Here is a 7808-nt window from a genome sequence, read left to right as displayed (position 1 = left end):
CCTCCCCACTTCAATGTGGTTCCCTTGAATGTGACCCAACATTTCAGGTGGTCCTTGGCCCTCCGCCCAGTCGAGGCTTAGCTATCCTTTAGGGCTTCCCTTTTGGTGAGATTTCAGCAGGAGATCTGCTAAATGAAGGTGTGTTTAACTGTTCAAGGTTGTTACTTAGCATGTTAATGTGTTACTTTCCCCATATTCTCCTTCCTGGTCACTGTTTCCACATTTACAGTATCTCAAGCTGATAAATAGAGCCTATAATGGAATATTCATACACTCCAGTTGACCTGAGACAGAGACAGCAGGGCGAAGGTCATCTAGCACCACGTCTTGGTTAAGATGCAGAGGAAGGTACTTCGCCAGCTTTGGATAAAACTCTGTCAGGTGGTATTTGAGGCCAAGTCAAATTTTCTTTGGCCTTCAACGAACATCATGCTACCAGTGGTTCTCCCATATTTTCAGAGAACCTGTTCTATGAGTCATTCGAAAATCTTTCGAGGAGATTTTTTTTTCACAAAACTATCCCATACCTGTCAAAGGTCACTGTTCCCCTGTTTATAAGGACTAGTATTATCTGTATCGATATTAATTATCATCTTTTTTTTTATGGCCAGTAGGTTGTTAGTTAGTTGTAGAAATTGTCACTAACTACTTTCAAGCTGTAAAGTTTGAAAACGCAGCTGTTTTTCCTCTTTATACTTAACCCCTTTCCCACCACTCTCTCCACCCAGGTCCCTGATGGCACATTCTTCTCCCAGAAGTGTTCTCTCCACAATGTCAGCGACAATATACTGGAGCTAAACAAGAAGAGCTTATCAGAAATCACCTAGTCTAGAAAAATCTCTCACCATCACCTTTAGTCCATGGACATGAAGGTGACTAACACATATAATCTCAGGCTTATGATGGAGACTTAATAAATGATTGTTGATCTTGCAACTGGAAGACAAATATGTCCTGGAGGTCTGATGTATAGTATAATGAATATAGGCAACAATATTGATCTTAATTATTCCAACCACAAAAAAGAAATGGTAAGTATAAGACGTAATAGAGGTGCTAAGTATAGTTACAATGGTAATCGTATTACAATAGATAAATGTTTCAAGTCAACAATATGCTATACACCTTAAATTTATACAATGTTATGTGTCAAATATATTTCACTTAAAAATGTTGATTCTGAATCAAAATGTGGCTGAGCAGTGGTTTGCAATGAAACACACCTGCAGAGATGCTTTAAAATTGCAGAGCATGGAAAGGTCTGCTTAAGTCATCAGGCAAATGTAAATTAAAACCTCCATAAGATACCATTACATGTATGCCATACACCTGAATAGCTGGAATTTAAAAGGCTGATAATATAAACATTGACAAGGATTTGGAGCAGGTTGAACTTTCATAATCCACTGATTGGTGTGTAAATGATATAATTACTTTGGAAAATGATTTAACAGTATCGTGTAAGAAAGAGCATATGCTGATCTTAAACCTAGCAATTCCACTTGTGGATATATGCCACAAAAGGGCACATACATGTGCACTGAGAGTCATGTACAAGACTGCTCCCAGTGGCACTGTTTGTAATAGTCCTCCACTGAAAACAACTCAAACATCCATCAGCTGTAGAATTGTCAGGTACACTGTGGCATATTCATACAGTAGAATACCATACGGCAATGAAAAAGAATAAACTATAAGTACAATATGATAGATAGACTCCATAAACATAACATGGAAAGGAAAAAGCGACTCAAAAATATATATTCTGTATGATTACATGCATATAAAATTTAATAGGCATAGACACATTAAAGCAGTAGGAATCAAAAACGAGGTTATCTTTGGGATAGGAGCAGGCCCAGGGAGGCTTCTGGATCGTTGTCGATGTACTTTTCTTGACCGGAGTCAGTGGTTGCAGTGTTCACCTGTGAAAATCCACTGTGGTGATCATATTTTTGTTTTTCTAATTTTCTGTATGTGTGCTTCAATTAAAAGAAATTACAATTGCAGAGCTGGCAGAAATGGTCCATGGCAACATAGCCTGTCCCTCCGTGAAGCTTTTAGCATCTATTTCTTTCAACAATGCCCCTTATTTTCCTCAGCTCCTGATAATGTCTTACTGCCCATGGTCTCCGGAGTGAGAAACCTCCCTAGATATTGTCAGGCTCAGATTTGTACATTCTTTCTCTCCACCCTCCCTAGTTTATTCCCCTAAAGCTCTTCTTTGCTCTTTTTTTTAGGGACACGATCAATTAATCTTTGCAAATTTTTATGATCAATGTGACTTCTTCCTGGTGTAATTCAAATTTGAAAAAAAATTCTCAAGAGTGACTTTAGGGATTAGGCTCATCATTCAGACCATAGAGGTAGAGCTTTTTCTGGTATGACATCCTTTAAATGACACAAGGCAGCTGCATGGGGACATGTATCCCATGCCTGTGCTGAGGACACGCCTTAGCTAAGCAGAATGTTCTGGAGAAGGTGTTCGGTTCTTTGCTTGTGCCAGCATAACGGGTATCAAGAAGGACTAGCTTGATGATGTCCTTACTGAACATTGCTGATGATGTTGAATTTGCTCACTGAAACTTTTTATTGGCATAAATAGCAGGGTGTGGTGATGATGACTAAGCATATGAGAGCAAAATTTGAAGAAATGGAAATATTATTCATACGTTGGACTTTTTTAACCCAAGTATTACACATTAGAGTGAATGTGCTGACGAAACTCTTTGGGCGTGTGGCTCTTCCTGCCATTCCTTTTCATCCCTCTCCTTGCAGCTGGGTTTCAAGTTCCCAGACTCATCTACCCTTCAACCATCATTACTTGTGCTCGTTGAACTGCTTGGGGGTACCACTCAGCAAGAAAACCAAAGAAGTGACTGATGAGAGGTTAACACATGGGGAACAATATTGGAAATATTCAGGGTGATACACAATGAAGTGCTACACCGAATACAATGGAAATACTTTGCATCTGATGAATGCAGTGAGTGGTCAGAAAGAGAAGAACTCCTGTTTCCGCTTAACCTATGAACTGGGGATGGATATGCAAACCTGAGGATTCATAAAACAAACCGAGATAATGGAGGAAAACTTCTATCTTTCCATGTTTTCCTTTAATCTGTGTTTCTAAAGTTCTTCTATGGGCCAAGCTAATACTATTACTATTGTGGGGACCCAAAGATGACAAAACACACTTCCACTCCCTTGGGGGGTGGGTGAATGGGGTGCCACTGTTTATCACAGTTATCTACATATATATTTTTCTGTGTTTTCTGTTAGCCAGGCCCCAGTTAGAAGAGAAAATCTGCACATAAATTGATGCTTCTATACTAAATACTCACTTAGTGATCTCTTTTGGTAGTCAGCAACAATAGAGCTTCTCTGTGAGATTTATGAGAGCACTTCGAAGAACTTTGAATAATGAATTGACTGAAGGGAAAAGGAAAAATGTTTAACTGAGATTCACTTGGGCAGAATTAATAATAAGTGATGTGCAGTCTGTCATGTCTTCATTTTAAAAATAATGTACGCTTTATTTTGGTTGTAAAATGAACACTTGCTTATTGTAGAAAAATTTGGCAAATTAAAAATATATATGAAGAAAAAAATATAACTCACCCATGATTTCTCCATGCTTACATGTTGCTGATATATTTGTTGCTGACACTAATATCTGCAAAATTGTGGTCATGTCATACAGGCGGTTTTGTATCCATCTTTTTCATTTTTTTGCCATCTCATAAAGTATTTTTCAAAAACATGCCTTATAAGAGCGTTTAACAAGACTTACTCAACAATAATTCTTCTAGAAGACATTGGTTAACAAATGTCTTAGAAGATATATGTGGATATTTTTCATTTCCAGTCACATGAAAGTAGCAGTTAGTCATTAGGTTTCCCATCCCTATCTGTATGGCTTTCTCATAAATATGGACAAAATCAGCTCCACTATTAAAAGACAATAAAAAAAAGAGTTTTTCCCTTAAAATATTTATTATAAAGATATTAAAATTTTAATTTATAATTTTTTAAAAAAATATATGGAGAATGTTTTCTTCTTTCTTGGTTATTCCTAGAAAAACCTGTAACCAACCTTGAAGCATAAAGTTCTCTTTGCTAAATGCAGTTGGTCCAGCTTCTTTCACTTGGTCCACGATTCTGGAAGTCTTCTTACTGGTTTATACAGGGTGAAAAGTACGATTCATTTAGAATATCTTAGGTGATTCAGATGGGAATCTTATACGACTCTGGCAAGAGCTGTGGCTGGACTTCACAGATATTAAACTGACAACTGGAGTGGTTCCGTGCAGCTGTAAGAAATGAGCTACCTCATTGTCCCATGGACGGCAGGACTTCATTGATCCTCATCTGTGTTACAGTGACTCATTACACTCTTTCTTTAATTCCACTGCTCCTCTGTTACCAATTACTTCACCCTCTACTTTATGTGTCTCTTCTCTGCCTAGTGTCATAACTTGCCCTTCTTAGGGCCTCTCAGGGTTTTTTTCTGCTGCCTTATTTTTTAGCCTCTGCTCCCAGCACGTGATTGATTTTCCCTTTTCATTTCCAGTTCAGTTTCTTGAAAGAGAATGAATGTTGGTAGTCACTACCATCCCTTTTGGGGTAGAGTCACTACCATCCCTTTTGGGGTGTTCACATCAGGTCACCTTTTAGGCCTGGCTGCCCTCGGGTTAAATGGTTCTACGAAAGGCGTTGTATGGTACAGATCATGGCTTTGGCTGCCGCCTCAGCTGGGGGCACTGGTTGGAGTTGCTTTCTTAGAAGGGTAATCTGACACAGCAAGAAAGAATGACCTCTTAGGCACATTCTTTTTGTTTTGATTTTTTAAAAAATATATATTTTAACATATTTACCCTAAAGTAACATTTTTAATTTTTTTTTTCAAGGCAAAATTCTCCTTGCTCTTTCATTTAAAAAAATCGTGTTATATAGAAACGAAGAGTAGATTGGTGGTTGCCAAAGACTGAAGGTTGGAGGAAATGGGGAGGTGTTAGTCAAAGGGTACAAAATTTCAGTTACAAGATAAATATATTTTGGGGATGTGATGTATGGAATGGGGACTCTGGTTAACAATACTGTATTGTATACTTGAAAATTGCTAAGAGAACAAGTCTTAGATGTTCTGACTGCACACACAAAAAAAGAAAAAAGAAAAAAGATAACTATATGAGGTGATGGATGTGTTAACTAACTCTATTATGGTAATCATTTCACAATATATATATATGTATCAAATTATCACATTATATACCTTAAACTTATAAATGTTATATGTCAATTATAGCTCAATAAAGCTGGAAAAAATAGTCATGTTACCTAGCTATTGTCTTCTGATTTTAATGGAAATATATTTGAGCTAAATTTTTCTTAAAGTTCCTAAAGTTGAATATTATAGGGAAAATATCCATAATTTATAATGTTCAACTGACATTTTAATAAACTTATTTGCAAGAAGGTAGATGCATTTTAATAGTTAATGTAGAATTGTGCTATAAATATTAGAGACTAGCAAGATTGGGGAAGGTCTGAAATATGCTGACTTTAATAAAGTAGGTTAAAAGTATTTCTCTTTTACAATAGGATGTTCTCAGGAATTTTCCTGGGTTTTGTTGCTGAAATATTAATAGTTATATTTAATAGTTAACTACAGACTCTTATTGTTGCAAATTGTTTTTATATATACAGATTGTGATGAAAAGGAGAATGGATTACAAACAAATTTTGTTTTGATTTCACTCTGACTTAGAGGAAAGAACTTAAAGTGCCTTCTATATCATTTTACCACTGCAAAATGGGAAGTGAAGTCAGGCAGTAAACTGCTTCCTGTCTTCTTGCAGAAAGGAAACAGATACATAAATATACATGGTAGTCTTCAGTCACTCTCCACTCAATGTTCATCCTATGCACAGTCCTGATTTGGCGATAGTAAAATGTTATTGTATCATTCTCATGTTTTCACACCTGGGTGTATGTTGCAATCACTTGGGAAGCTTTTAAAATAAACCTTACATCCAGGCCCCATCCTGCAATTTTCTGATTTATTTGGTGTGGGTGTGGTTTGGACATTTATATTTTTGAAAGTAATTCTAAGGAGTAGACAGGCGCCAATGCACAAAAGGACAGAATTTGAACATTTGGGTTTTCATTTAAGGTGCTCTATTATTTATCCCCATAGCTTGCCAGGTTCTGGCCAGCCTAGATGGCCTCCCATGTCCTCTGTACATTGCTTGTGCTTCTCCTTTTCCATTTCTTTACCAGGCATTCCAAAAATTTCCTCCTCACGCATTATTTTTTTTTTATTATTCAAATTCCTGCCCATTTTTTAAGACCCAGATCAGTTTTACTTCCTATGTGAAGTCTTCCCTGACTGCCCTTGACTAGTGGGCTTGCTCCCTCTTCTGAACTCACATAGTAATTATTGCCTAGAAAATCGTCTGAACAATGAATCAATCATTTAATGCTTTGTGTCACCTCTTTATTGTGTTAAATGATTAAGCTTTGCTTAACTTTTCATGTGTTTGTTATCCAGCTACTGTACACCATAATCTTCTAGCACTCCTTTGTTTCCTTGACAAGCTGAGTGCCTTGTATAGTGCAGGAAATCAATAAATATTTGACAATCCCCACCATACCTACTTCCACAGGTGTGGTTCAGGCCTTCTTCTCTTCTGGAGTCTTGCCCTGGTCCTAATGGCCCTTCCTGACACGAGACTCTTTGGCGTTTTAAATCAGGTCAACATATGGTGGCTCACATGGCTAAGGGCCAATAAAAACTTTCTCCAGTTTTTACTGTTTGTGTTCTCTATGATGTCAGGCAAAACACTCTGTAGATCTTCCTGTCCCTATTCCTTTAGGTAAACACTTCCCCTGGCCAGGTTCTGGCCCAGGTGACCTGAATTATTCTACCAATCCTCCACTAGTACCCTGGTTTGATCTGTCAAGATTCTACTCAAAGAGAACAGATACCTTCTACACTGGCTTTAGGATTCTTACTCTTTAAAAGAAACCTGATTATGCTGTCCACATGATTAAAACCTTCTGATGGTCCCTCATTACCTGTAGAATAAAGTCTAAGCTTGAGTTGTCCAGTATGGGAGTTATTAAAATTTGAATAAAAAATTGAGTTCCTCATCTATGCCATATTTTAAGTGCTTGATAGTCACATAGGGCTATCATATTAGACAACATTAATATAGGATATTTCATCTTTGCAGAAAGCTCTGTTGGACAGTGTTCATCTAACTACCTCAGTGTAGCTCATGAGAACTCTTATAATCTCATCTCATCCTTTTTCTCTAGGTTAATTTTAGGCCGCTACTCACCTTCCAGCCCTACTTACTTTTTCAATGTTCCCCAAACACTTAGGTGCCGTTTCACAACTCCATGCCTTTGAACATGCTATTTCCTTTGCCTGAAATGCCCTTTGACTTTATTCTCTGGCAAACTCCTATCTACCTTTTAAGTTTCAATTCAAACATATCTTCCTTGTAAAGTTTCCTGACTTTCTTAAACACAACAATTTCTTCCTCTGTGTTCCTATTGCTCTTTGAACCTAGCTCTGTTTCTCTTGTCACTGCATTTTGTTATTATTGCTTATAAATCTGGCTATGCTCTTGGAAGGGGGATTCTGTCTGATTCTTCTGTAGATCTGTCCTAATGATTACCTAAAATTGTTTGCTTGATGCCTTTCTGGTATCAAATAATATATTTTCATATTGATGTGCTTGGCATGTTTGAAAAGATCAGTTGTTGCTTTAGAAGTCTTTCCCCTTTCTAGTATAAAT

The sequence above is a fragment of the Rousettus aegyptiacus genome, unplaced genomic scaffold (assembly GCF_014176215.1).
Source record: "Rousettus aegyptiacus isolate mRouAeg1 unplaced genomic scaffold, mRouAeg1.p scaffold_m13_p_13, whole genome shotgun sequence".
Classification (NCBI taxonomy): Eukaryota; Metazoa; Chordata; class Mammalia; order Chiroptera; family Pteropodidae; genus Rousettus; species Rousettus aegyptiacus.
This window is presented reverse-complemented; position numbering follows the sequence as displayed.